This window comes from Triturus cristatus, chromosome 2_2 (genome assembly GCF_964204655.1).
Source record: "Triturus cristatus chromosome 2_2, aTriCri1.1, whole genome shotgun sequence".
NCBI lineage: Eukaryota > Metazoa > Chordata > Amphibia > Caudata > Salamandridae > Triturus > Triturus cristatus.
In genome coordinates this window covers 1,244,406,869-1,244,433,976 of record NC_140582.1, presented here as the reverse complement: position 1 = coordinate 1,244,433,976, position 27,108 = coordinate 1,244,406,869, and the positions used below count along the sequence as shown (strand labels likewise).

The window sequence follows — 27,108 nt, the reverse complement described above, 5'->3', positions numbered from 1 at the left end:
TTCAATTAGTGTTGCTTTCACCACATCTGCCCCAGCAAGCGTGTGATCAATTGGTGTACATTTAATGTAGTCATCACATCACACCTCAATATAAATCACACAGCCCGGGGGAAGAGGGTTAGGGATTGATGAATGGATGGGAAGTGGGGTTTTGGGAAAGGTTTGAGAAAGAAAAACAGACAGTATGCATGGACACAACAAAAGTAAAACACAATCTTGTAAGACAACCATGATCCATCATCCATTATCAAAGAAATCAAAGTATAAAGTGAGAAAAAGCAAATGCATGCATGCTGAGGAAGAGAACTTGATGGTTAATGATAATGAGTTATACTTACAATAACTACTATTACTCAATGAGCCAGTACAGTCAGGGAAGAAATTGAAATTTGCCTTGCCTGTCTGCCGCCCTCAGAGCTCAGACCGAACACAATTACATGCTGTACCGGGCTTTCTTTTATTTTCCAAGCTAGCAAAGGAAATTAAAAAATAGTTGTAGGGATCAATTACCAAACAAACCACAACACACAGTCGTAATAATTGAAGAGAAAAAAGCAATCAAATAAATTTAAAGACGAATGATGAATGATACTAAAGTTACTGGGCCCGATTCACAGAACTAACTTAAGACAAAATCCTAAACTTTCTACCATTTTCGTATTCACAGAAGGCACTTACTCATTTTGGTATTCACAGAAGACACTTACTCACTTCGGTATTCACAGAAGTTAGGAGTCCTAACTTTAGGACTCCTAAATGCCTTCTGTGAATAGCGAAAGTCTTAAAATTAGGATTTTTCTCAGTTTAGGAGTCCTAAAATTAGGACTCCTAACTTTACTACTACTAAACTGAGAAAAATCCTAATTTTAAGGCTTTCAGTATTCACAGAAGGCATTTAGGTGTCCTAAAGTTAGGAGTCCTAACTATACTACTACTAAACTGAGAAAAATCCTAATTTTAAGACTTTCGGTATTCACAGAAGGCATTTAGGAGTCCTAAAGTTAGGACTCCTAACTTCTGTGAATACCGTAATGAGTAAGTGTCTTCTGTGAATATCAAAATGAGTAAGTGCCTTCTGTGAATACCAAAATGGTAGTAACTTTAGGATTTTGTCTTAAGTTAGTTCTGTGAATCGGGCCCACTGTATTTTCCTGGTCCAAATGTGGAGTTGCATCATTCTCGTCATTCCTCTTGGTCCTCCATTCCATGGACACTCCGCACATCAATCTTGGGTACCACTGCCTGCCTGATGCGGATTGGTAAGGTAAGTGTGAGTCGTTTCTCCCACTATGGCACAGGTTAAAGGCCGGCCTGTAAGTGTAGATGGAAAAACAAACGGGGTATTGAAAAATTACTGCATTTAAAACAATAAACTCAATTACAGTGGAGTGCAAGACGAGAAGACAACACTCTGGAGAGAACACTTTCAGACTGAGGCAGCTTGGATAGGATACATAGTGTCTACTCTACAGCATTAAGGTACAACAACAACGGGACAGGACTCAGGAGCCAGCACAGCCACAGAACCGGAGAACCGCGGCACAGGCCAGGCACCCTACCCCTTACTTACATTTTGACCGAGCCAGAGAAATGTCATATGCACTGCATCAACCTAGCATTTTCCAAATGAAGTGACTAAATCAATGCGCCACTGTCCCTCATACCACTACACTCTACTCCAGTCCACACCACTACACGGACATCTAGCCTAGGTCTGCTGTGGTTCTTGTTCAAACTGTTTACCTTTTAAGTCAGCCCATGAAACGCAGTTATTCCATCAATTTTCTCCGATCCAACTGACTGTGCAAAGATAGTATGCTCAGCAGCATCATGATGATGACCGTGTGGTACGTATTCTCCAACACCAACTCAGTCTGTAGTGACTGATTAAGTTTATAATATATTCCATAATACAAAATTGCAACGGATATTGGCCGGCACCTGCAGTGGTAGGAGTACAATGTGGTTATTATTAAACAACAAGGAAACATTAGCTGTCACCACACCTGAGTCACTTTTACTGTGTCGATAAACTAGTATAGTTCTACTTCATGCACAATTATTCGTAGTCAGCCAGCATCCAATGCAATGCATGCCACCATCATTCACTATAATCACTCATTACCTGTCTTGGTGTTCTCTTTGGCTGTCTGATCTGATGCCTGCCTAGCCTTCTGGCAGTCAGTGATGAGTTTCTTTTGGCTTGGAAACAAAATGGAATATAGCTGGAGTCACGTTTCACTTCTTATGGAGGGACTGTTAGAGGCAACATGTATTGTACTATTCTCCATCTCCATCCAATGTCTGGCTTGCTTGAAATGTACTTAGGGAGAGTAAGGAAGATGGAGCAGGACCCTGAGGAGTGGAGTGGACAGTTATGCACAGACGTGCAACTCCAATAGGGAAATAAAAAGAGGAGACTGTTGATGGATGTGTTGTGATTAGATTTTGAACCAGAAAAACATACACAGTCACACACAAATAAAGGAAGGGAGAACAATTTGAAAGCCTAGTTGTCAGGGAAGAGGAGCTCGTCCTCAAACTCTGGTGGTTCGGACAGAAGTACGTCTAACAACCCACTACTTATGTCATCGAAGTCGCTCTCCTCTTCCTGCTGTGATTCACGTATTTTGTACTGCGGTGGTATAAAGTGTTGATTCATCTTGATCATGGTTAACCTCTCAACGCTTTTGGGTGAGATACTGGTCCTTTTGACAGTAACAATGGCACCAGCAGCACTGAAAACACGCTCTGAAGAGACACTTGCAACAGGGCAAGCCACATACTTTATCGCCAGCCTGCTGAGCATTGGCCATTGGCTTCTTTTCCCATACCAATACACCAATGGGCTTTGCTCCACGAAGACCTCTGTTATGTCATCTAGATAGGCCTGAACCATCCGCTCAATGTTCAGGGGTGCTCCGATTTCCTGGGCCTCTTTGCATCAGTCATGGACGTACAAAACCCTTTCCGTAGAAACCAATCACCTGCCATTTTTTTAAATGTGCCTGATGATCCTGTTGGTGCTGTTGATGTTAATGCTGGCAGTGTTGTTGACTGCTGGGAGGCAAACGCACTGCTCTCGGCCTCTAAAGTAGAACTTGACTTTGGGTGCCCTGCAGTACTTTTTCTGCCCTGGGGGGGCGGGCCTCTAATTAAGATCCTTTCGTTTTCAAAGTCAGTGGCTTCCTCAGCTATCAAAGTTTTGTACAGGGCAACATCCACTTCTGAAAAAGGAATTACTTCATTACTGCGCAGCAATAATTTGTAACGTGGATCCAAAATTGAGGCAGTAATGTAATGTGGATGTGACACAATGTTATTTTGAATCCTTGTATTGTCAGATAAGCGAGCGACTAAGGTGTCTGCCAAATAATATGCGTCTACTTTGTCATCCACACCTGTGTACATTTCTGACACCTCCTTCAGCTCTTGCTCTAGCATGTACAACAATGGGATAGCTTGGCCCATAGTACAGTCCTCCCTGCTCACTTCACGTGTGAAGACCTCAAAAGGAAGTAGCATCTCTGTCAGGAACTTGACGAGGTCCCATTGGGCCATCTCAACTCTCATGCCTTTCACAGTAGGATCCCCTGACCTTTTCATGACATAAGCATTAAGTGGTATGTACGGCTCAAACAGACGCTCAAGCATGTAATACGTTGAGTTCCAACGTGTTGGCACCTCCTGGATGAGTGCTTTGACTGGCATTTTATGCTCACGTTGAATAACCCTCAGCTGCTTCCGGGCTTTAAAAGAATGGTTGAAATGTGTGCATATTCTTCTGCAGGTGGTCAGTAAGCTGCTGACTTTGCTTTAATTTTTCAGAAAGTCTTGAACAACAATGTTAATGCAGTGTGCCAAACATGGGACCCTGAAATAGCCACCATCTTTCATGGCCCTAACTACATTACTGCCATTGTCCGTGGCAACAAAACCAATGGTAAGCCCTCTTGGTCGCAGCCACTCAAACACCTTGCTGTTAAACTCATCCAAAATGTTTGCAGCAGTGTGAGATTTCTCCATGGCAAACATGGCTACAGTTGCATGTTTGCGAGTGTCTTTAAAAATCTCAGCGGTGTCAACAAGACCGTCAGCTATCTTATCTTTAACACCCAAAAAAGAGACCCAGTGTGCAGTGATGCACATGTAAATCAGTGGCTTGGCAACTGGTCCACATGTCTGTTGTCAGGTGTATACTCTGAACAGCACACTTTTCCAAGCAATTCCAGCATGTCGTGATGTAGTGCTGGAACAGCAACTCTTGCGAAATAGTAGCGGCTGGGAACTTTCCATTTTGGGCAGATGGTGGTCACAAATTCAAGAAAACCCACCCCTTCAACAAAAGAAAAAGGGAGAAGGTCCAGTGCTAACATTTTAGCCAGCTTCGCATTGTACAAACGTGCTATTGGGTGGTTGCGTTCGTACTGCCCCTCCGGCCTACTAAACATGCTAAGAATGGTAGGCTGCATGGTATTCCTTCCTGTGGTCAACATCGCACTTTTTGGGCCAGCAGTACTCCTTGGTGTCTCAGGCTGACTCTTACTCTTGTGCCAATGAGATGTGGCTGAGGATGTGGGCGTTACCACTACAGTGCTGGGGACAGGGCTACTCTGTGTACCACTAGCACAGAGAATGTCTCCCTCTTCTTCCTGTTCCACCGTGAGCGGACTTTCTACTCGTTTATACCCAACAGCAATGGTTCCAGTCTTTTTCATGCGACTAAGGTGCTCCTCCCACTGGATTGCGTGGTGTTTTTTCAGATGGGTCTTTTGGCCTCCGGTACCATAGTTTGTACCAAGCTTACCACGACTAACAGAGGTGTGACAAACGGAGCATATAGCAATGTTCTCCTCCTTTCCGCTAACCGTAAAGAAGTCCCACACTGGGGAGCTTAACTTTTGTCTCCTGCTGGAGGTGCCACTCCCACTTCCAATGCCGGATGAACTGGAGGGTGTGTGTTGAATTTGACTCTGTGCAGTACCACTACCTACTTCTGCTGAGGTGGTGCTTGTGCTGGATGTAGGACGCTGCTGGCCCTTTGCTAATGTAAATATGGAAGCTGGAGGTCGTGTTGGTGTTACTAGGCCTGGGCGAAAATATCATTCCGTTTGCGGAAATTGCGATAATTTGACATTTTCGCGTTCCGCGGAGAGCGCTAAAATGTCAAAATTTCCGCATTCCGCAGCTTGGCGATAATTTGTTTCTTGCTCGAGCTGTAAAATAATACATTCTTGCGCGCGCGCGATCGCCTTACCTGAATCCCTGCGTTCGCCGACAAGTTTTCTTGATCCGGTCGCGTTCTCCATGAGATGTTGTATTGTTTTTAGCCATTTGCGCTGTCTCGCGACAGTTCGCGCCCGCAGTGACGTCATGCGTCATGCGATCACGTCTTTCTTCTCGCGATCATGCACCGCGAGACAACTGAAAACAAGATGGCCGCGCCCGCGAGCAACCACATGGGTAAGTTGGCGAGCCGCAACCATGCAGAAAATCTCGCGAACATGCGGGGAAAAAAACGTTTGCATCTTCGCGATATTTCCGCGTGTTTGCGATAATTTTTAAAATTTTTGCGATAATTTGCGAAAGTGGATTTCGCAAATTCCGCCCACCCCTAGGTGTTACCTGTGTTGGAGGTATGCGTGCTACATCCCTCGCAGCCATTTTGGATAGTGTAAAAATGTTGGTCTCCATCTCCTCAGGCCTGGGAGTGATGTTCGTGATGACTGGCTCATCATCATCATCCTCCTGCTCTTCTACATCAACCTCCATAAGTGTAAGGCTTTCTGGAACCTTCCTTTTCCCATGCCTGCTCTTGTGACGTGTTTCCCTCTCAGACTCAATTTGTGGCTTCCAAGTGGCATCTAGATCATCAGAAGGGGGGCTTGGTGAAGAACTTGATGTACTAACCCTCCTTTTCCTTGCTGGTGATTTGGAAGCCAATGGAACTTCTCAAGGAGTGGCTTCCTCTTCTTCCTCTGCATGAGGCTCAATTTCCTGAACTGCCCCTACTTCGGGAGGAACTACAGGTACTATTGCAGGCAGTGGTTGCGGCTGTTGACCACTTATCTGCTGTGTCCCCTCCTGCTTTGATTGTGTACTACTTTGAGATAGCGATAAATTTAGTTCAGGCTCAACATCACTGCTTTCCACCATAAGGCTGGCTACCTCTCCCACACTCATCTGCTTGGGCCTGGGTTGGTGGGTTGGGCCCACTGATGTGGAGGTGCTGCCCCCAGCTTGGCCACCCGACACCGCTGCTGCAGGCGTCATTTTCGGTGTTCCAAAAAAGGTTTTGGGAGGCACACCAGACTTAAGTAACACTTCCTTCTTCTTCTGTTCCTTCTTCTCCATGGCAACTTTCTTGGTACCGGAGGACCTGCTACCTGCTTTCTTTGGGGGCATCTTCTTCAGATGTCAAAACAGCACTCAGTTGCACAAGTTGCAGAGATGCCTGGTCAGGTCACTCACACGTCATGTCGTGTGACTCGTGTACAGCAGCAGGACGTCGGTCTGGCACCACAACGATCGGTGATGATGACACACCTCCTCTGTCTTTTGTGCACCTAAAAGCAAAAAAGCCAGAAGAACATCAGTCAAAAGATCAATAATATAATATATAACTTCTTAGGGGCAGATTTATGAGCCCCTTGCGCCACTTATGCGTCACTTTTCCCATGTTAAATGTGACGCAAAAGTGGTGCAAGGGGCTCATAAATCTGCCCCTTAGTGTCTGGTGGGTGGTCACAATTAGTAAATTTTATGAAGTCAGTGAACAACAACAGTATAGCCAGCCATTAAAGAGACTGACAAGGCCAGGGATCCTGGTGTATTTGTACTGTGTACACTCAGGAAGAAGAATAGCAAAGAACAAAAACATAAATGTAGTCTAGCCTGTTTGCCCTAAATAAAAATGTGTGCATCTTATGGGATGGATGCAGCATCAGGGAGCAACGACAACGAACATATACACATAAAAACTAAAGGCATTTATTTACAACAAGTGAAATCTACCCCCGAAAAAAAGTAAAGGCCACATTTTACAATTCCATCCAAAGCCATACATGATGTTGAAATTTGACGCACAACACAAAAACAGTTGTTTAAATTCCATGCACCCATGATTGATAGTACCCCTGGGCACTAGGCCACAAGCTTGGAGGCCTATGGAAAAAGCACAGTGGCTGGTACCACAAAATGGCCGCCACCACATGGCCAGGCCACTCACAAAAACAAGAAAAGGTCAGGAATACAAGACAGACAATGCAGGCCTATTGCAAAAGCACAATGCCTGCTTCCACAAAATGGCCGCCACACATGCTCAGGCCACCCACCACAATAATAACCAAAAAGTGATTACAAAGGACAGGAACAGGAAGTTGTAGTGTCAGTGGAACTTACTCTCATAAAAAATATTTAAAAAAAAATAAAAGCTTCTCCGTGCTCCAAAACTACAGCTGAATGACAACCTGAGGAGTTTTTTTAGCAAAATGCACAAAATCAGTGTTTTCGAGAGGGATTTATGTTGCTCGTGAGATATTGTTTGCCAGATTGCAAATGCTGCGTGTTCGAGATCGCGAACTGTACAAAAATGCTTTATCGCGTGCGTGAACACGCATATTGAGAGCGCGAAAATGCCGAAAACTGTAAGTCCGCGTTGTCGCGCTGTGCAGAGTTACAGAAAGTACGCGAGCTGAATCCCTAGGGTTACCTACTGGCTGACAAGCCCTATTTATTTAACACACACCCAAAAACTGCTATCCCACCCCAAAAAAAACCTTTTGCAATGAAACCCAAAGCCATACACGGTGTAAAAAAATAATTCAACACACAACACAAAATGTAAGTTGAAATAATGCACCAAAGATTTGAGGAGGACTACCTCTGGGCGTACTGGCAGACTAGGCCACCAGCTTGGAACTGAATGGCAAAAGCAAGCACTCTGCTTGGATGGCTCCACAAAATGGCCGCCACACACCCACAACAACAAGAAATGGAAGACAGTCAATGTACGCCTATGGCAAAAGCACAATGCCTGCCTTCCTAAAATGGCCGCCACACACATGCTCAGGCCACCCACCACAATAATAACCAAGAAGTGATTACAAAGGACAGGAACAGGAAGTTGTAGTGTCAGTGGAACTTACTTACTCTCATAAAAAATATTTTTAAAAAAATAAAAGCTTCTCCGTGCTCCAAAACTACAGCTCAATGACAACCTGAGGAGTTTTTTTAGCAAAATGCACAAAATCAGCGTTTTCGAGATGGATTTATGTTGCTCGCGAGATATTGTTTGCCAGATTGCAAATGCTGCGTGTTCGGGATCGCGAACTGTACAAAAATGCTTTATCGCGTGCGCGAACACGCATATTGAGAGCGCGAAAATGCCGAAAACTGTAAGTCCGCGCTGTGCAGAGTTATCGAAAGTACGCGAGCTGAAGCCCTAGGGTTACCTACTGGCTGAAAAGCTCTATTTATTTAACACACACCCAAAAACTGCTATCCCACCCCAAAAAACACCTTTTGCAATAAAATCCAAAGCCATCCATGGTGTAAAAAAAAATCAACAGACAACACAAACTGTAAATTTAAATAACGAACCAAAGATTTGAGGCTGACTAACTCTGGGCCTACTGGCAGACTAGGCCACAAGCTTGGAACAGTCAATGTAAGCCTATGGCAAAAGCACAATGCCTGCCTTCACAAAATGGCCGCCACACACATGGCCAGGAGGACACAACAACAACAAGCATAAGCCAAGGGGAACAAAGAAAAGAAATGCAGGCCTTTATGGAAAAAGAAGCACACACTACTAAACTACCACCACAAAATTGCCACAAGCCACATGGGCACTCACAGTCACAACAGGCCATGGACAAAAATGAACTGAAGCAGGCCTATAATAGATGACAGGACAAAGGAGGCCTGCTAAACAACACAGCTTTGATCCAAAAATGAAAATCAACAGGGCTACGAAAGGATTGGAAAGAAGTTACACATCAAGCACACACATCCAACAAAGGTATTTCGCACACACACACACACACACACCAACAGTGAAATACACCACAGCCACATTTAGCATTTCAATCCTATGCCATCCATGCCCTACATGATGTTGAAAATTCTACAGACACCATGAAACATGGACCCATGGGAACCCTACTGGCAGAAATTGCAGAGAAAAACAACTATGCCCCTATTGAAAGTACAGGCCACCCGCCACAACAATAATTTTAAAAAACAATGAATATCCCAGAAAAATGTAGGTACACAAACAAGCCCCAATGAAACAAACACACCAATTCTCCAACTTACTTGTAGTAAATTAAATCTCAAATCAAAAAGTCCTCAAATAAATCCAATCCAATGGTATGATGCAGCAGACAGACACAAAAAGTGAACCTTCCAGCTCCAAATCCAAATAAAAGTGAACAGCACATGCACAAAGCACTGGGAGGAGCCTGCTGGATAGGAACAGGAAGTTGTAGACTCAGGGGCACTTCCTTTCTCTTGAAAAAAAGAGTTTAAAAAAGTAAAGGACTCCTCCTTACACAAAAGACTACAGCAAAATCACAATCTGAGGAGTTTTTCTGAGCAAAAGGATCATTTTAGAGAAGATTTTATGAAGCTCGCGAGATATTCTTCACCAGATTGTAGTTTTTGCATTTTCGGGATCGCAATCTAACCAAGACAGCCGCCGGAAGCCAGCTCGCGCGCCCGAATGACGTGTTCGCGATCGCACACTCTTGCGGGCTTGGGCAGCCATATTACAAATCTCGTGGCGCTCGCGAACGGACAGAAAAGCAAGTTGGCGATCGCAGAATCACAGTAAAACGTTACCGCACGCGAGAATGAATATTGAGCGCGCGAGGAAGCAAAACTACTACGCTACGCGCTAGATTGCGTAGCAATCTGCAACTTCGCGCTCTACGCGAATCCGAAGTTACCTAAACTACGCAAGCTCCGCGAACGGAGCATAGTTCAACCCCCAGGCTTAGCTGTGGTAAGTCGAGGATGAGGCGTTTGATGAGCTCGGTAAGGGGCTCCCACGTAGAGGGTGTTTCCGTAGTAGAGTCTGCTGCTGACGAGGGCCTGGGTGACTGTTCTTCTTGTATCTGTCGGGATCCATCTGTAGATCATGCAGAGGGTGTTGAAGCAGGAGGAGTAGACGGCGTTGACTTGCTTGGTCATAGAGAGTCAAGGATGATTCCCAGGTTGCGTGCGTGGTCGGTGGGTGTCGGGGCTGCCCCCAGTGCCGTCGGCCAACAGGAGTCGTCCCAGGCTAAAGGGTTGGAGCCGAGGATGAGGACCTCCGTCTTGTCCGACTTCAGCTTCAGTCGGCTGATCTTCATCCAGTCGGCGACGGCCTTCATTCCTTCGTAGAGGTTGGATTTGGCGGTGAGGGGGTCCTTGGTGAGGGAGAGGATCAGTTGAATGTCGTCGGCGTAGAAGATTATGTTGAGGTTGTGCTGTCGGGCGATGCGTGCGAGTGGGGCCATGTCTATGTTGAACAGTGTCGGGCTGAGGGAGGTTTCTGATCGGAATGGTGGGAGGCGGACGCTCTGGGTTCTGCCGGATAGGAAGGAGGTGGTCCATTCCAGGCCTTTCTCTCGGATCCCTGCGTTGTGGAGGCGTGCACGTAGTGTGCGGTGGCAGGCCGTGTCGAAGGTGGTGGAGAGGTCCAGGAGGATGAGGGCCGTGGTTAGACTGCTCCAGGAATCTACACCAGATGGAGAGACAGAAAAGAGGGGAGGAACAGCGTTTACTAAATTATGTGTACTGAAGAACCAGGGCCTTATCTGCTGCTCTGATTGGTCTCTGGCCCTTTATAAACAAGAGGCATGTGCCCCGCCCGTTAGACCGCAGCCCACACACCAGCGGTGTGCAACGTCTTCCCGCCCTTTCTCCCACTATGATGGACAGCTCACTAGAGGGACCCCGACGCTCGTCGGCGCGGTGGCAACGTTACAGACACATATGGTCACGGGAGACAACTCTTCTGGCCCTTTACGCAGCTGTAGTGTAGGAAAAGCACTTTACGTTTACCCACCGAGGTAGCACTTACTGATTAGCCAGTAGAAAGTACTCCAGTTGTAGAGGTATTGCACAAAACGGTGGCATCTTCTTGGATAAATATGCAGGGCAGGAGTCATTCTGGCACGATGCTCCTGTCATTATACCAGAAGCACTTACAGATATAAATAAAGCAGGTGCACGAGTTGAAGGTCAAATTCAGTAACGTATTAATCAGCTCAAAATCTCCGCGAGCACGCAAAAGTTCGCGTGTTCGCAGAGATTTTTGCATTTCGCGAGATTTTGCGAAAGGCAATTTCGCAAATTCCGCCCACCCTTTGTCGGCATTGGCACCTTTGAAGAAGGGGAGGAATTGGTATGTTTAAGGAAGGGATTGCCCCACCTCCTCCCTCTTCTCGTGCCTGTTCATGCTGGAATGTCTGCTGGGCACCAACCCGGTCTGTGGAAGAGTTTTGAGAACAGTGTCGTCGAGGGCTCTTGGCTGGGAGAAGGGAATATTTACTTTTTGGGCTACCTCGGAATTCAAATACTGTCACTCCGCTTGTGTGATTCTGATGAGAAGTGATTCACAAGTTTATCGTCTGCTTTCCACAAATGTAAGCACTTGCTGCCATGTTTGACGAGAGTAGCCTGAACTTGGCGCACATGTCCATTACATCCTTGTGATCCAAGGCAGCAAACTCTCTAATTTAAATTATACTACCGGGATCTGGAGTTATTGAAAGACGGCGGTATAATTATTCAGGGGCTCATTTATGAGCCCCTGCGTCACTTTTGCGCCACCGGTGCGTCACTTTTTGTGACGCACCAGTGGGTAAAACATGCGCCATGATGCGCCAAATTTACAAAGTGACGCATCTACCTAGATGCGTCACTTTGTAAACCCCTGCGCTAGATTATACCTGCGTCAGGTATAATGTATGCAGGGTGGGCGTTCCCACGTAAGTAAGCATCGTAAAAGTGACGCAGTGAAATCTACGAGATTTCACTGCGCCACTTCTAGGGTGCAAATGCGTCAATATCTTGCGCCTGCCTCACAGCAGGCGTAGGACTGACGCAGGCCCTTTCACATGGGGCTTGCCCCATGTGAAAGGACACATTGCTGGAGTTGCGTCACTTTTGTGACACACTCCAGCAATGCGTCACTTTTGCGCCTACAGATACGTCAGAAATACTGACGTATCTGTGACTCCTTGCGACATGATGCGTCATACTGTAAATATGACGCATCATTGGAGTCGCAGGGAGGGCGCAGTGAAAAGTGACGCATCACTGTTTTCACGCAGTGATGCGTCACTTTTCATAAATGAGGCCCTCAGTATTTTTGCCTTTTACCTTACAATACATTAAGACCGAAATCGGTACTCAAACACACGCAACTTAAATGCAATAACAGGCTGTTAAGGCAACCAGCAGTATATAGCACATGCGTGTATGTGCCGGAAAAAGAGCCCCTGTACAACCGATGGGATGGTAAGCACTTTGGCACAGCTCTTGCCATCGTCCTGAAAAACCTAACTTGAAACTGGCAAACACGGACTTCTTCCTGCCACAAAACGGAGTCGCGCTCCGCAGTGGCGTAACAACTCGGGGGCGCTGTAAAGTGCCTGGAGTGGGGCTCCCCATCCTGGCCACCCTCTTTGCTGAGGGGGTGCCCTTGAAGCTCGCCCCCCGGGGCTTAGGTTACGTCACTGGGGCCCCGGTCTGCGTTGGAGACGTGTACTGCACCACCACAAGACCCACGCGGCTGTAACCTACTAATTAATGAAACTGCACAAACGTACTAACCAAGAACAAATGTTCCACAATTAACACATATTTCTTAGTCTCTCGGAGGCAGTAGAAGACGGGAGAAGGTGGAGGAGACAGCAGTGTAGGGGTGTGTAGGAGGTGTGTGCAAGAGTATATTTTGGCTTGCTGCCATACCCTTTTGCATTGGGTTTGTTTCTTCTTGTGGTGAGCCCTTGTACCCCTATGAATTTCTTTCTTGGTGTCAGTTACCCATTGTTTTGAAAAGCGCTTCATTTGAGTTCCCTTTACCAACTTTCAATCAAACGTTATTTGTAGAGCGCCACTGATCACCGGGAGGCATCCAGGCGCTGTGCTGAGGGGTCATTCAAAGACCCAGGTGTTGAGGTGTGTTATGTTTTTGTTTTAGCACTTGCTCGTCACCTCCTTGGTGTCTCAGAGCAACATCTCTCCTCAACCAGTCACGTGCAAGTGCACATTTGACACTGCTGCGGACTGGGTTACATAGCCATTACAGGGGCGTAACACAGCCCCCGCAGCCCCTCCAGTGCGGGGGCCCCCTCGGCACTGCACTCTGACCAGAGCACTCCTGATTGAGCCTGAAGGGAGCCCCTCTTCATACCGTGCAGGGAGGCCCCCTCACTTTTCGTTCCGCCAGTGAGCCTTTAAGGTGTTTTTACGAGTGTTTCTTCACCTGTAGAGCAATTTCTCAAGGCTTTGGGTCGGGCGCGTTCTTGTGGTGGGTGAATCAGAAGGGTATTTTGAGCCAAACACTGATTTACTGTTGTTGTGTAGGGGGTGAAATTCAGTTGGTAGGGAATTGTGGTGTGGAGTCTGGTGTCTGCTCCTTATCAATGCTTAATTTGTAAAAAAAAAAAAAAACAAAGAACCCAGAAATCTCATGGCAGTCCTCATGCCCTAGGTACTCAGGAACCATTTTGGGGAAGTTTTAGGGAAAGAACACTAGTACTGGGAACGTGGACAACAGGGACACAGTACTCTACAGTTAAAATTGCATAAAAAATCCAGGCAAGGAGTGTGTGTGGGGGGGGGTGAGGGGGGGTCCTGCAACAGAACGCCATTTTAGCTCCCCTGTCACTTTACTTACAATTGGCTGCCTCCCACACACTCAAGGTTTCCTTACTGGCCAACGCTTCCTCCTCGCTTTCGCTTTCCTCCTGGGCTTCAAGTCTTTTTCCTGCTGTAGAGTCTGGACCAAGTACTGCTTCCGGCAGGGACGTGGCACAGGCCCCTGCAGTGCGGGAGCCCTCAAGCTCCAGGAGGCCCCCTCAGCACAGCACTCTGGCTGCAGAGTTCCTGATCGAGCCTGGAGGGGGCCCCTCTACATGCCTTGCAGGGAGGCCCCCTCAGGTTTTCCGGTGGCCAGTGTCCTTCTACTGCATGTTCCTGCAGGAACTTTTTAACAAGCTGTTAACATAGCCAATAGGTTTTCGCCTTTGGAACCTTATAAGTGTTTAGCCATGCAACAGTTGATGTTGTTGCACCAAGGATATTATGCTGGATAAGTAGGCCTGGGCGAAAACTTCGTTCCGTTTGCGGAAATTGCGATAATTTGACATTTTCGCATTCCGCGGAGAGCGCGAAAATGTCAAAAATTCCGGTTTCCGCAGCTTGGCGATAATTTGTTTCTTGCTCGCGCTGTAAAATAATACATTCTCGCGCGCGCGCGATCGCCTTACCTGAATCCCTGCGTTCGCCGACAAGTTTTCTTGATCCGGTCGCGTTCTCCATGAGATGTTGTATTGTTTTTAGCCATTTGCGCTGTCTCGCGACAGTTCGCACCCGCAGTGACGTCATGCGTCGCGTGATCACGTCTTTCTTCTCGCGATCATGCACCGCGAGACAACTCAAAACAAGATGGCCGCGCCTGCAAGCAACCACATGGGTAAGTTGGCGACCCGCAACCATGCAGAAAATCTCACGAACATGCGGGAAAAAAACTTCCGCATCTTTGCGATATTTCCGCTTGCTTGCGATAATTTTAAACATTTTCGCGATAATTTGCGAAAGTTAATTTCGCAAATTCCGCCCACCCCTATGGATAACTAAACACTTATAAGGTCCAAAAGGCGAGACCTATTGGCTATGCCAACAATGCTTGTTTAATTTGCAAGAGACTTTATTTAATGTTTACACTTTTGCTGCAAGATGTGTTTAAAAATGAGAGTTGGTAAAGTTAAGAGGTGCAGGACACCCTAGTTACTCTCTCTCTTTAACCCCATCCACGCGGGAGATCAACCGCGCGTGGGCAGGCCGCGACGGTTTTGATGAGCCCAGCTTAACCTTTAAATAAATGCGTGCATGTTTATTTAACATCTTTTTGATGTCCGTTCTTAGTTGAGTAGGGTGCAGCCCAGTGCTGCTGCTGATGAGAGACCGCACCTAAAGGCCAGTGCTGTATACTATTCTGTTAGTCCATAACCAGAAAGATAAAGCATACTAAAGACAGTGATCCTGGTGGCCCTTGTTGTGGGTCAGTCGTGTGCCGTAGACTCTTGCCTCTCCCTCACACTGCCAGAGCTGTGCACGCAGCAGACTCTTTTCACAGTCGTGCTTCTCGTGTCGGGACTCAGGAAAGACACTGATGCGGGCAGAGATAGGGTCAAACCAGTTAGGCTGGATGTGTTCCACAGCTGCACTGATTCTCCTCTACCCGCCCTCACCACCCGAATGGGCACCTGCTAGCAGCAAGGCACAGCAATGAACGCAGGCCTGCCCGGATTTAGCTGGTACACGCTAGATGTTCAAGAAGTATGGTGGGGGTTGGTGTTGCGTATACTCAGTGGCCTAATGCATCAAAGGATGTGTGTTTGACCTCTTGGTCTCCGCTTTAAATCTCAGGAGGTTCACTCAGCCTTTCATCCTTCTGAGGTCGATAAAGTAACATTGACTTGGGTAATAATATACATCTTTCAGAAAGCACCAAAATACCTCAAGGGATAAATGTACACTTTACTAATAAGTTCTCTTCCAACATTTCCTCCTGTTGTGTGTGTGTGTGTGCGTGCGTGTGTGCGCGTGGTTCTACTGCCAGTTGCCACTGATCTTATTGGAACCCCTTTCTTTAATTTAGAGCACCTCCACTTGCTTTGCTACTATGTAAGGGTCCCTTTACTATAGTGCAAGCAATGGGGTTTCTTGGTTTGGGGTCTTCCACCATTTCGCCTCGCCCCGCCCTTGTTTCATCAGTATCCCTTTACATCAATGCCTTTGTCCACCACCTCTCCTTTTTAGACGGATGCTCAATGGCGCTTGTTGGGAAATCTCAGGCTCACACCCCCCTAATATTATTCACTAAGCTGCTCTCCTGCCCCTCCCCATCCATCCAGCACAGGATAGCCGTTTCCTATCAGCTCAGCGAGACAGCTGTATGTAGGGGGATTCAACTGACTGAGCAGGTTAATCAATCAATCAATCACAGAATTTGTAAAGCACACTACTTACCCGTGAGGGTCTCAAGGCGCTGGGGAAGAAGAAGGGGGGGAGTGCCGCTACTGGTCGAACAGCCAGGTCTTGAGTAGCCCCCTGAAGGTCAGCAGGTCTTGGGTCTGTCGTAGGCTGAGTGGAAGGGTGTTCCAGGTTTTGGCAGCGAGGTGGGAGAAGGATCTGCCGCTTGTGGTAGTTCTTCGGATGCACTGGCGGTGGCCAGGGAGAGGTCGGCAGAGCGGAGCTGGCAGTTGGTAGCGTAGAAGGAGAGTCGTCTGTTGAGATAGGCTGGTCCGGTCTGGTGGAATGCCTTGTGTGCGTGGATGAGGAGTTTGAAGGAGATTCTCCTGTCGACGGGGAGCCAGTGCAGGCTTCTCAGGTGGGGGGGTGATGTGGCTGTGCTGTGGTAAGTCGCCGATGAGGCGTTTGATGAGCTCGGTTGGGGCTCCCGCGTAGAGGGTGTTTCCGTAGTAGAGTCTGCTGCTGACAAGGGCCTGGGTGACTGTTCTTCTTGTATCTGTCGGGATCCATCTGTAGATCATGCAGAGGGTGTTGAGGCAGGAGGAGCAGATGGCGTTGACTTGCTTGGTCATAGAGAGGCAAGGATGATTCCCAGGTTGCGTGGGTGGTCGGTGGGTGTCGGGGCTGCCCCCAGTGCCGTCGGCCACCAGGAGTCATCCCAGGCTGAAGGGTTGGAGCCGAGGATGAGGACCTCCATTTTGTCTGTGTTCAGCTTCAGTCGGCTGATCTTCATCCAGTCGGCGACGGCCTTCATTCCTTCGTAGAGGTTGGATTTGGCGGTGAGGGGGTCCTTGGTGAGGGAGAGGATCAGTTGAATGTCGTCGGCGTAGAAGATTATGTTGAGGTTGTGCTGTCGGGCGATGCATGCGAGCGGGGCCATGTCTATGTTGAACAGTGTCGGGCTGAGGGAGGATCCCTGGGGTACGCCACAGATGATCTTGGAGGCTTCTGATCGGAATGGCGGGAGGCGGACGCTCTGGGTTCTGCCGGATAGGAAGGAGGTGGTCCATTCCAGGCCTTTCTCTCGGATCCCTGCGTTGTGGAGGCGTGCGCATAGTGTGCGGTGGCAGGCCGCGTCGAAGGTGGTGGAGAGGTCCAGGAGGATGAGGGCCGCGGTTAGACTGCTCCAGAAATCTACACCAGATGGAGAGACAGAAAAGAGGGGAGGAACAGCGTTTACTAAATTATGTGTACCCAGGGCAGTCGGGATGTGTAATTTAATCATTACAGCAATATTACGCCAAAGGCACATTGATTAAACACCTAAAGGTAGCTCTGTAACCTCCGCCTCATCCAGTCAGAAACCCTCTTTAGAAAGTCCCTTAAAACCTGGATTTTCACCTATTCGGATGCCCGACGCAGAGCCTTGACCTAACTCGTTCAATCCTGTTCTCAGTAGCTGTTGCACTATACCTCCAACTCCGTCATCTATAGCGCCATGATGCTCCTCGGAGCCACAGCTGCGCTCTATAAATTCCACATAACATAACAGAGATTTGCCCAATGACCTTGAATAATGGTTTAACCAGATCGTTTGAATTAGCATTTTCGTTGAATTTACTTTTAATGTGGGTAAAGTGTGAGAGTTTAATACAGACATTTTGCAGAGAAATTTTGTGTTTGTTTCATGGAACATCCATTAAAGTTTCTTTCAGATCAAAATAGGACCTCGCTTGTGAGAAATGGGGGGTGTCATAGATTATTTGCAGACATTGGTGAGCTGCCGCTACAATATTTAAAACATGTCACTTTCCATTAATATTAGATGTAAAAACATTTAGGGCCCGATTCACAGAAGAAATTTAAGACTAAATCCTAAACTTAGTACCATTCTGGTATTCACAGAATGCACCTAGTACTTCTGGTATTCACAGAATGAACTTACTACTTTTGCTATTCACAGAATGAACTTAGTACTTTTGCTATTCACAGAATGCATTTACGACTACTAAACTTACGTCCGCACTCGGGCCGGAAACTCCGGCCCGGAGGCGGGGCTTCCGGGCCGGAGGCGGAGCTTCCGGCCGATTTAGCTATGGCCGAAATCTCCACCTCCGGGCCAGAAGCTCCGCCTCCGGGCCGGAAGCCCCGCCTCCGGGCCGGAAGCTCCGCCTCCGGGCCGGAAGCTCCGCCCCCGGGCCGGAATTTCCGGCCCGAGTGCGGACGTAAGTTTAGTAGTCGTAAATCCATTCTGTGAATAGCAAAAGTACTAAGTTCATTCTGTGAATAGCAAAAGTAGTAAGTTCATTCTGTGAATACCAGAAGTACTAGGTGCATTCTGTGAATACCAGAATGGTACTAAGTTTAGGATTTAGTCTTAAGTTTATTCTGTGAATCGGGCCCACAGGATTTAGACGAGTGCACCTGTGCACTTTGAGCGACCTGTCCAAAGAGGGCAGCAAAGAGCTGACATTGGATCAGAAATTCAATGCGGTTTCAGACAGGGGCCCACAAAATACATTGGGCCCAGGACCCCCTAAATACATTTCACCCAGGGCCACAAAAATCCTTCCAATCTCTCTATCCTACACACACAGCGTGTTTAGGGCAAGCAGCCTTCTGGCCCCGGTTTGTAAAGCGGCTCACTTGTGAGTTGTAGTAATGAATGTCATATGTCCTTAAACCACACAGGTGATGTCACTGCACTGTGCAGTGTTATTCAATGAGGGTACAGAGGGTAGACTGGCACAGGAACCAGAGGGTGCAGAGGTAACAGGCGGTAGTGCTGCAGTACACTGAGGGTACAGAGGGGGATTTACCAGTGCCTTGAGACGCTCACAGGTGAGCAGCCACGCTTATCACGCACTGATTGATTGATTGACCAGAGGGTAGAGATGCAGTGTACCGCCGGGACAAAGATATCAGAGTGCAGAGATGCAGTGCCCTGAGGGTGCAGAGACAGATGTTACAGTGTAGAGATGCAGTGCCCTGAGGGTACAAAGACAGCGATATTACAGTGTAGAGATGCAGTGCCCTGAGGGTGTGGAGACAGAGATGTTACAGTGTAGAGATGCAGTGCCCTGAGGGTGCGGAGGCAGAGGGCAGAGAAGCAGTGCCCTGAGGGTGCAGAGACAGACGTTACATTGTAGAGATGCAGTGCCCTTAGGGGGGAAGAGACAGATGTTACAGTGTAGAGTTGCAGTGCCCTGAGGGTGCGGAGGCAGAGATGTTACAGTGTACAGATGCAGTGCCCTGACGGTGTGGAGGCAGATGTTACAGTGTAGAGATGCAGTGCCCTGAGAGTGTGGAGTGTTGGACAGGCCTCACAGACGGCTTGCTCCCTCCCCGCTCGACAGGGCCCGAACTCCGGCCCACCTGGCATATCCCCACGACAAGCACCTGTACTCCGTCTCCCGACGGACCCTCTGCCCTCGGACCCCTACTCATCACGGGGTCCAGCCCCACCGGCTTCCCCGGCCGGGTCAAGCCGCCATCGGGGGCCCTGCACCACGCGGCCGCATGGCCTCCCCTCGACCCTAACCCCGGGCCTGGCCGGCCCCGACATCCCGGCACCACCATCCACCCAGGAGGTGAGCGGACCACTTGGCAAGTCAATGGGAGAACGAACTGTCAAGGGCTCTCCCCCGCCAGGTGCCGATCGCCCCCAGCTCCCCCAGGCACTGGCTCCACCCCCTGCTGGGTGTCTGGGCACCTTCATCCCGGACCCTCCGACCTCCAAGTGCGAGGGTCCGGACATCAAAGGGCACCAGCCCTATAACTGAGGCAGCTCCGGAGCAGGAAGGCAGTTGTATCCTGGAGTCGAGAGACACCGAGTGAACTCAACCTTGACGGTCTACTGGCGCTGCCGTAGCCCGCTCTTGTGAACCATCGTCCTGCCTGCTGGCGCTGCCGCGGCCTTCTGCAACAGTCATCTTCCTGGGACCTGCTGGCGCTGCCGCGGCCCGTTGTAACGACCATCCTCACCGGGACCTGCTGGCGCTGCCGCGGACCGTATATCTCCCGGGGACCTGCTGGCGCTGCCGCGGCCCGTTGTAACGACCATCCTCACCGGGACCTGCTGGCGCTGCCGCGGACCGTATATCTTCCGGGGACCTGCTGGCGCTGCCGCGGCCCGTTGTATCGACCATCCACACCGGGACCTGCTGGCGCTGCCGCGGCCCGTACCACCTAACCACCAAGCTCGAGGATTGTGAGCTCATCATCATCTCATCAGAACTACCTGATTGGTAAATAGACTGCCCCGCTACCCCCTTCCCTACCTTGCGAGACTCTAATCGAGGGGACCCCTGAGTCCAGACCTCCTTGTACCATTCAACCGTACCTTAAATAAGTGCTTATAAAGAACGCTGAACCTTATCCGTGTGTGATATCTGTCTGTGGGGGGGGAAGTTACTTGTCTGTACGATCGCTGGAGACGGCTCTCCCCGGAGACCTCTCCTCCTGACCCCGGCCGACCCTCCCGGTCCGTCTACCTTTTCTAACATTGGTGGCCAGCGGCGCGATCCGAATCAACGCGTAATCGTACAGAGAGTAGCTCACCCCACGACAAAACACGATGTCGACCAAAGATAGCAGCTCCACCGAGAAGTTCCAAATGGAGAAATTAGAAGAATACAACCACCGCGAACTGAGACAATTTTGCATAGAACTTGGCATTGCTACCACCGGCCTGAGTACCAAGGATGATCTAAAGCGCGCTCTTGAGTCATGGACAGAAACTGGGGTCGCAGGACCCTCCGACCAAAGCAGCGTCACACCAGACCAAAACAGCATCACACCAGAGGGGAACGCCACGGCTCCCGAGGAACGGGGAACGGGCCTCTCGCAGGAGGAGATACGAGAAAGAGACAGAGTCAGATTACACGAATTAGAGATGGCACGACTCAAGATGGATGGGGAACTCAAGTTAGCTGAACAGAAACTCAACCTCGAGCATATGCGGCTTCGAGAGGAACGAGAAGAAAAGCAGAGACAGAGAGAGCTGGAAGAGAAAAAAATAACGCTCGAGCATGAGCGCCGACTGGCGGAAATAGAACTGCGCAAACAGAATAAGGAACTGGGGGTGCCTGAGCGACCACACACCCCGGGGCCAATTGAGAAAAAAGTTCACATCCCCAAGGATGTGGTCCGCGAGTATGTCCGAGAAGACGACATACAACAGTGGTTTAAAGCCTATGAGATCGCAATGACCTCCCACCGGATCGACCGGAGTGATTGGGGAGCCGGACATTGGGGGAGATTTATCAACGAGGGTCGCGATGCCCTACTACAGCTCCCCGATCACCAAATGTCGTCCTACGACCACATTAAGGCTGCCCTCCTCGCCCGCTACGGCCTCACGCCCGAGATGTACCGCCAGAGGTTCCGAGACTGCACCCGGATCCCAGGTACAACTTGGGTAGAATACGTGAACTATTTCAGCCGGGCCTTCGAGGGTTGGATCAAGGGAAGTCAGGTCACCACCTACGAACAACTCTTCAACCTTATGGTATGGGAGCACCTGTCAAACAACTGTTTCGTCGAGCTCAGGCAGCACCTACTCGACAGTAAGCTGACTGACCCCCGGCAGCTCGCCGCCGAAGCTGACCGATGGGAAAGCACCCGAGTGGGCCGGAGAGGGCCACACGAGCAGAATCGAAGCAACCAAAGCCAGCACCGTCCTCGGGGTGGAGGAGGAGGCCAGGGGCGAGGGAGAGACGCCTTGCCGGCAACCCCCGTGGCCAGCACCCCGCCTCCGGCCGGCCGGAGCAACCCCCCGTTGCGTCCTGGGTTCCGGGCCAACGTCACGTGCCACCGATGCCAGCGAGTCGGCCACTACGCCAATGACCCGAGCTGCCCGCACAACCAAACACCCAAGCCCCGCCAGGTAGCTGCCGCTGCCCTCGGGGAAGAGCAATCATCGGAGGGACCCGAAGAGTATGAGCCGGCCCAGCAAGGGTGGGAACCGGCCGCCATGGTCCTGGCATGCTTAGGGGGAAGAGACATGGTTCCGCGGGCTCCCCTACCCGCCAACACCAGAAAATACGGTCAGTGGGTGACCATTAATGGACAGAGAGCCGAGGCCTTGCGTGACACCGGCGCCAGCGTGACGGCCGTCCGCTGTCACCTGGTAAAGCCCGAGCAGATCCTGCCAAACATTCTCTGCCCCGTCCGCTCGGCGGATAACTCTGAGAGCATGTGTAAGATGGCCTGCGTCCCGTTTGAATGGGGAGGGGTCTCCGGCCTACTGAAGGTGACGGTCCGGGACGATGCCCCCGTGGACTGCCTCCTGGGGAATGACCTCGAGAGTTCCCCGTGGGCCACCGTCGAGAAAAGAGAGCACTTGGGGATGCTGGGCCTCCCGTACTGGGCCTGCGTAACCACCCGATCCATGGCCGCCCGTGCCGCCCCCCGATCAGAAGAAACCGAATGGCCAGCACCTCCGCCCCCGGTTGCCCCCGTAGAGGACAACGGCGAGTCCGACCTCCCGGACCCGACTACCGAAGAAGACGCGCAACACCAGGACCTCCCGGATCTGGCTCAGTGGCGGCAAGAAGGTGGGCCCACCCAAGAACAGTTCCGCCAGGAACAAAAGACCTGTCCCTCCCTCGAGGGACTCCGCCAACAAACCAGCACCCAAAACGCCGGGGACACCACCGGAACCCACTGGGTCTACTGGGATAACGACCTGCTCTACAGCGAGCAAAGAATCGCCGAGCTGGGGGCCGGTCGAGTTCTGGTGGTACCGCTCCGCTTCCGAGACTTTCTGCTCAACCTGGCCCACGACGTCCCCCTGGCTGGACACCTGGGCCAGGACAAAACGTACAGTCGCCTGGTGACCCACTTTTTCTGGCCGAAAATGAGGAATGACGTCCTGAACCACTGCCGATCTTGCCCCACGTGCCAAGCCAGCGGGAAGAGTGGTCGGAAGCTGAAAGCCCCTCTGCAACCCTTCCCTGTGGTCACCACCCCGTTCGAGAGGGTGGGGATAGACATTGTGGGACCTCTGGACCCCCGCACGGCGCAAGGACACAGGTTCATCTTGGTACTAGTGGACCATGCCACCCGCTACCCCGAGGCGGTGCCCCTACGGACAGTGACCGCTCCGGTGGTTGGCCGGGCCCTGATGGGGATCTTCTCCCGGGTAGGCTTCCCCCGAGAAGTCGTCAGCGACCGAGGTACGAATTTCATATCCAAATACATGAAGTCCCTCTGGCAACAATGCGGGGTCACCTACAGATTCACGACCCCCTATCACCCCCAAGGGAACGGACTAGTGGAGCGTTTTAACCGCACTCTCAAAGGGATGATTGGGGGATTGGAAGAGCCTCTCCGTCGCCAGTGGGATGTACTGCTCCCGTGCCTCCTCTTCGCCTACCGAGAAGTTCCCCAGAAGTCCCTCGGTTTTAGCCCCTTTGAACTCCTCTACGGGCACCCTGTGCGAGGGCCCCTCAGCCTAGTCAAGGAAGGTTGGGAGATGGCCCCCCTCACGACCCCTCCAGACGTCTTCAAATACATCCTGGCCTTACGAAACCAGACCCGGCGCTTCAGGGAGATGGCCAAGGCGAACCTCGAGGCCAGCCAGGAGGACATGAAGAGGTGGTATGATCACAATGCCTCCTCCGTTGAATTCGAGCCTGGGCAGCAAGTATGGGTGATGTCCCCCACCGAACCATGTGCCTTGCAGGATAAGTGGACGGGGCCCTTCAAAGTGGTCGAGCGCAAAAGCCCCGTCACTTACCTCATCGACATGGGGTCTTCCCGGAACCCCCTTCGGGTCCTCCACACCAACCGGCTCAAACCACACTTTGTGCGATCCGAACTAAGCCTCTTGATGGCTACAGACAGTGGCACGGAAGAAGACTCCGAGCCCCTCCCGGATCTCCTGAAGACTCAGGAGAAGGACGGCTCCGTGGACGGGGTCCGGCTCTCTGACGCCCTCACTTCGGAGCAACGCCAGGACTGCCGGGACCTCCTGCTGCAGTTCGCTGCCCTGTTCTCCCTCACCCCCGGGGTCACCCCCTGGTGTCTGCACGACGTAGACACCGGGGACAGTCCCCCTGTCCGGCACCGGGCCTACCGCGTACCAGATCGGGTACGGGCCTGCATACAGGAGGAAGTGGCCAAGATGCTCACGATCGGGGTCATCAAGCCCTCGGACAGTCCCTGGGCCAGTCCGGTCGTATTAGTTCCCAAGGCCGCTGCCCCCGGCTCCGTCCCTGAACTGAGATTCTGCGTCGACTACCGGGGCTTGAACGCTGTCACCCGGACCGACGCTCATCCCATCCCCCGAGCAGACGAGCTGATCGACCGGCTGGGTGCCGCCCGCTACCTTAGTATCTTCGACCTAACGGCGGGCTACTGGCAGATCGGCCTCACACCCAGGGCCCAGGAACGGTCAGCCTTCTCTACCCCCGATGGCCACTATCAATTTAAGGTCATGCCCTTTGGCATGAAGAATGCCCCCGCCACGTTCCAACGCCTTGTGAACCAGGTCTTGGCGGGACTTGAAGAATTCAGCGCTGCCTACCTGGACGATATCGCTGTATACAGCCGCCACTGGTCCGACCACCTCCGTCACCTCCAGGAGGTCCTACACGCCCTCCAGCGGGCCGGCCTCACCATTAAGGCCGGCAAGTGCCAGATTGGCCAAGGGTCTGTGACCTACCTTGGGCACCAAGTGGGGAGCGGGCTGGTGGCCCCACTACAACTTAAGATTGCTGCCATCCAGTCCTGGCAGCCCCCCGTTACCCAGACCGAAGTCCGAGCCTTCCTGGGGCTCACCGGCTACTACCGGCGGTTCGTGAAGGACTACGGCAGCATCGTGGGGCCCCTCACGGGTCTCACATCCAAGAACCAACCGAAGCGGGTCAACTGGACTCCTGATTGTCAAGCGGCCTTCGAGGAGCTGAAGGCCGCCCTGTGCACCGCCCCGGTGCTCCAGGCCCCCGATTACAGTCGGGAATTTGTGGTGCAGACCGACGCCTCCGACCACGGCATCGGAGCCGTCCTCTCTCAGTTGAACCCCGAAGGTCATGACCAGCCGGTGGCCTTCATCAGTCGACGTCTCCTGGCCCGAGAACAGCGTTGGAGCACCATCGAGAGGGAGGCATTTGCAGTAGTGTGGGCCCTCAAAAAGCTCCGACCCTATCTCTTCGGTACCCACTTCCGGGTACAAACCGACCATCGACCCCTGCAATGGCTGATGCAGATGCGGGGGGAAAACCCAAAACTCTTGCGCTGGTCCATTTCCCTGCAGGGAATGGACTTCACCGTGGAGCACCGACCAGGCCAAGACCACGCCAACGCGGATGGCCTGTCCCGCTTTTTCCGCCTCGACGAAGAGAGTCCCCAAGGAGATGGGTGACTCTCCCCGCCTTCAGCTGGGGGGGACGCATGTTGGACAGGCCTCACAGACGGCTTGCTCCCTCCCCGCTCGACAGGGCCCGAACTCCGGCCCACCTGGCATATCCCCACGACAAGCACCTGTACTCCGTCTCCCGACGGACCCTCTGCCCTCGGACCCCTACTCATCACGGGGTCCAGCCCCACCGGCTTCCCCGGCCGGGTCAAGCCGCCATCGGGGGCCCTGCACCACGCGGCCGCATGGCCTCCCCTCGACCCTAACCCCGGGCCTGGCCAGCCCCGACATCCCGGCACCACCATCCACCCAGGAGGTGAGCGGACCACTTGGCAAGTCAATGGGAGAACGAACTGTCAAGGGCTCTCCCCCGCCAGGTGCCGATCGCCCCCAGCTCCCCCAGGCACTGGCTCCACCCCCTGCTGGGTGTCTGGGCACCTTCATCCCGGACCCTCCGACCTCCAAGTGCGAGGGTCCGGACATCAAAGGGCACCAGCCCTATAACTGAGGCAGCTCCGGAGCAGGAAGGCAGTTGTATCCTGGAGTCGAGAGACACCGAGTGAACTCAACCTTGACGGTCTACTGGCGCTGCCGTAGCCCGCTCTTGTGAACCATCGTCCTGCCTGCTGGCGCTGCCGCGGCCTTCTGCAACAGTCATCTTCCTGGGACCTGCTGGCGCTGCCGCGGCCCGTTGTAACGACCATCCTCACCGGGACCTGCTGGCGCTGCCGCGGACCGTATATCTCCCGGGGACCTGCTGGCGCTGCCGCGGCCCGTTGTAACGACCATCCTCACCGGGACCTGCTGGCGCTGCCGCGGACCGTATATCTTCCGGGGACCTGCTGGCGCTGCCGCGGCCCGTTGTATCGACCATCCACACCGGGACCTGCTGGCGCTGCCGCGGCCCGTACCACCTAACCACCAAGCTCGAGGATTGTGAGCTCATCATCATCTCATCAGAACTACCTGATTGGTAAATAGACTGCCCCGCTACCCCCTTCCCTACCTTGCGAGACTCTAATCGAGGGGACCCCTGAGTCCAGACCTCCTTGTACCATTCAACCGTACCTTAAATAAGTGCTTATAAAGAACGCTGAACCTTATCCGTGTGTGATATCTGTCTGTGGGGGGGGGAAGTTACTTGTCTGTACGATCGCTGGAGACGGCTCTCCCCGGAGACCTCTCCTCCTGACCCCGGCCGACCCTCCCGGTCCGTCTACCTTTTCTAACATGGAGGAAGAGGACCGAGATGCAGTTCCCTGAGGGTGCAGAGACAGATGTTACAGTGTAGAGATGTAGAGCATTAAGTGTGCAGAGGCAGCTGTTACAGTGTAGAGATGCAGTGCCCTGAGGGTGCAGAGACAGATGTTACAGTGTAGAGATGCAGTGCCCTGAGGGTGCGGAGGCAGAGATGTTACAGTGTAGAGATGCAGTGGTCTGAGGGTGTGGAGGCAGACATGTTACAGTGTAGAGATGCAGTACCCTGAGAGTGGAGAGATGGATGTTACAGTGTAGAGATGCAGTGCATTGAGGGTACAGAGATAGATGTTACA

At 51.4% G+C, this 27,108-nt stretch overlaps 1 protein-coding gene across 1 annotated transcript in view; it reads left to right on the top strand.

Annotated features, from left to right (window-relative positions):
• Positions 1 to 27,108, top strand: part of LOC146863501 (uncharacterized) — a 65,939-nt gene that overhangs the window by 12,643 nt on the left and 26,188 nt on the right. The window lies entirely within an intron of this gene.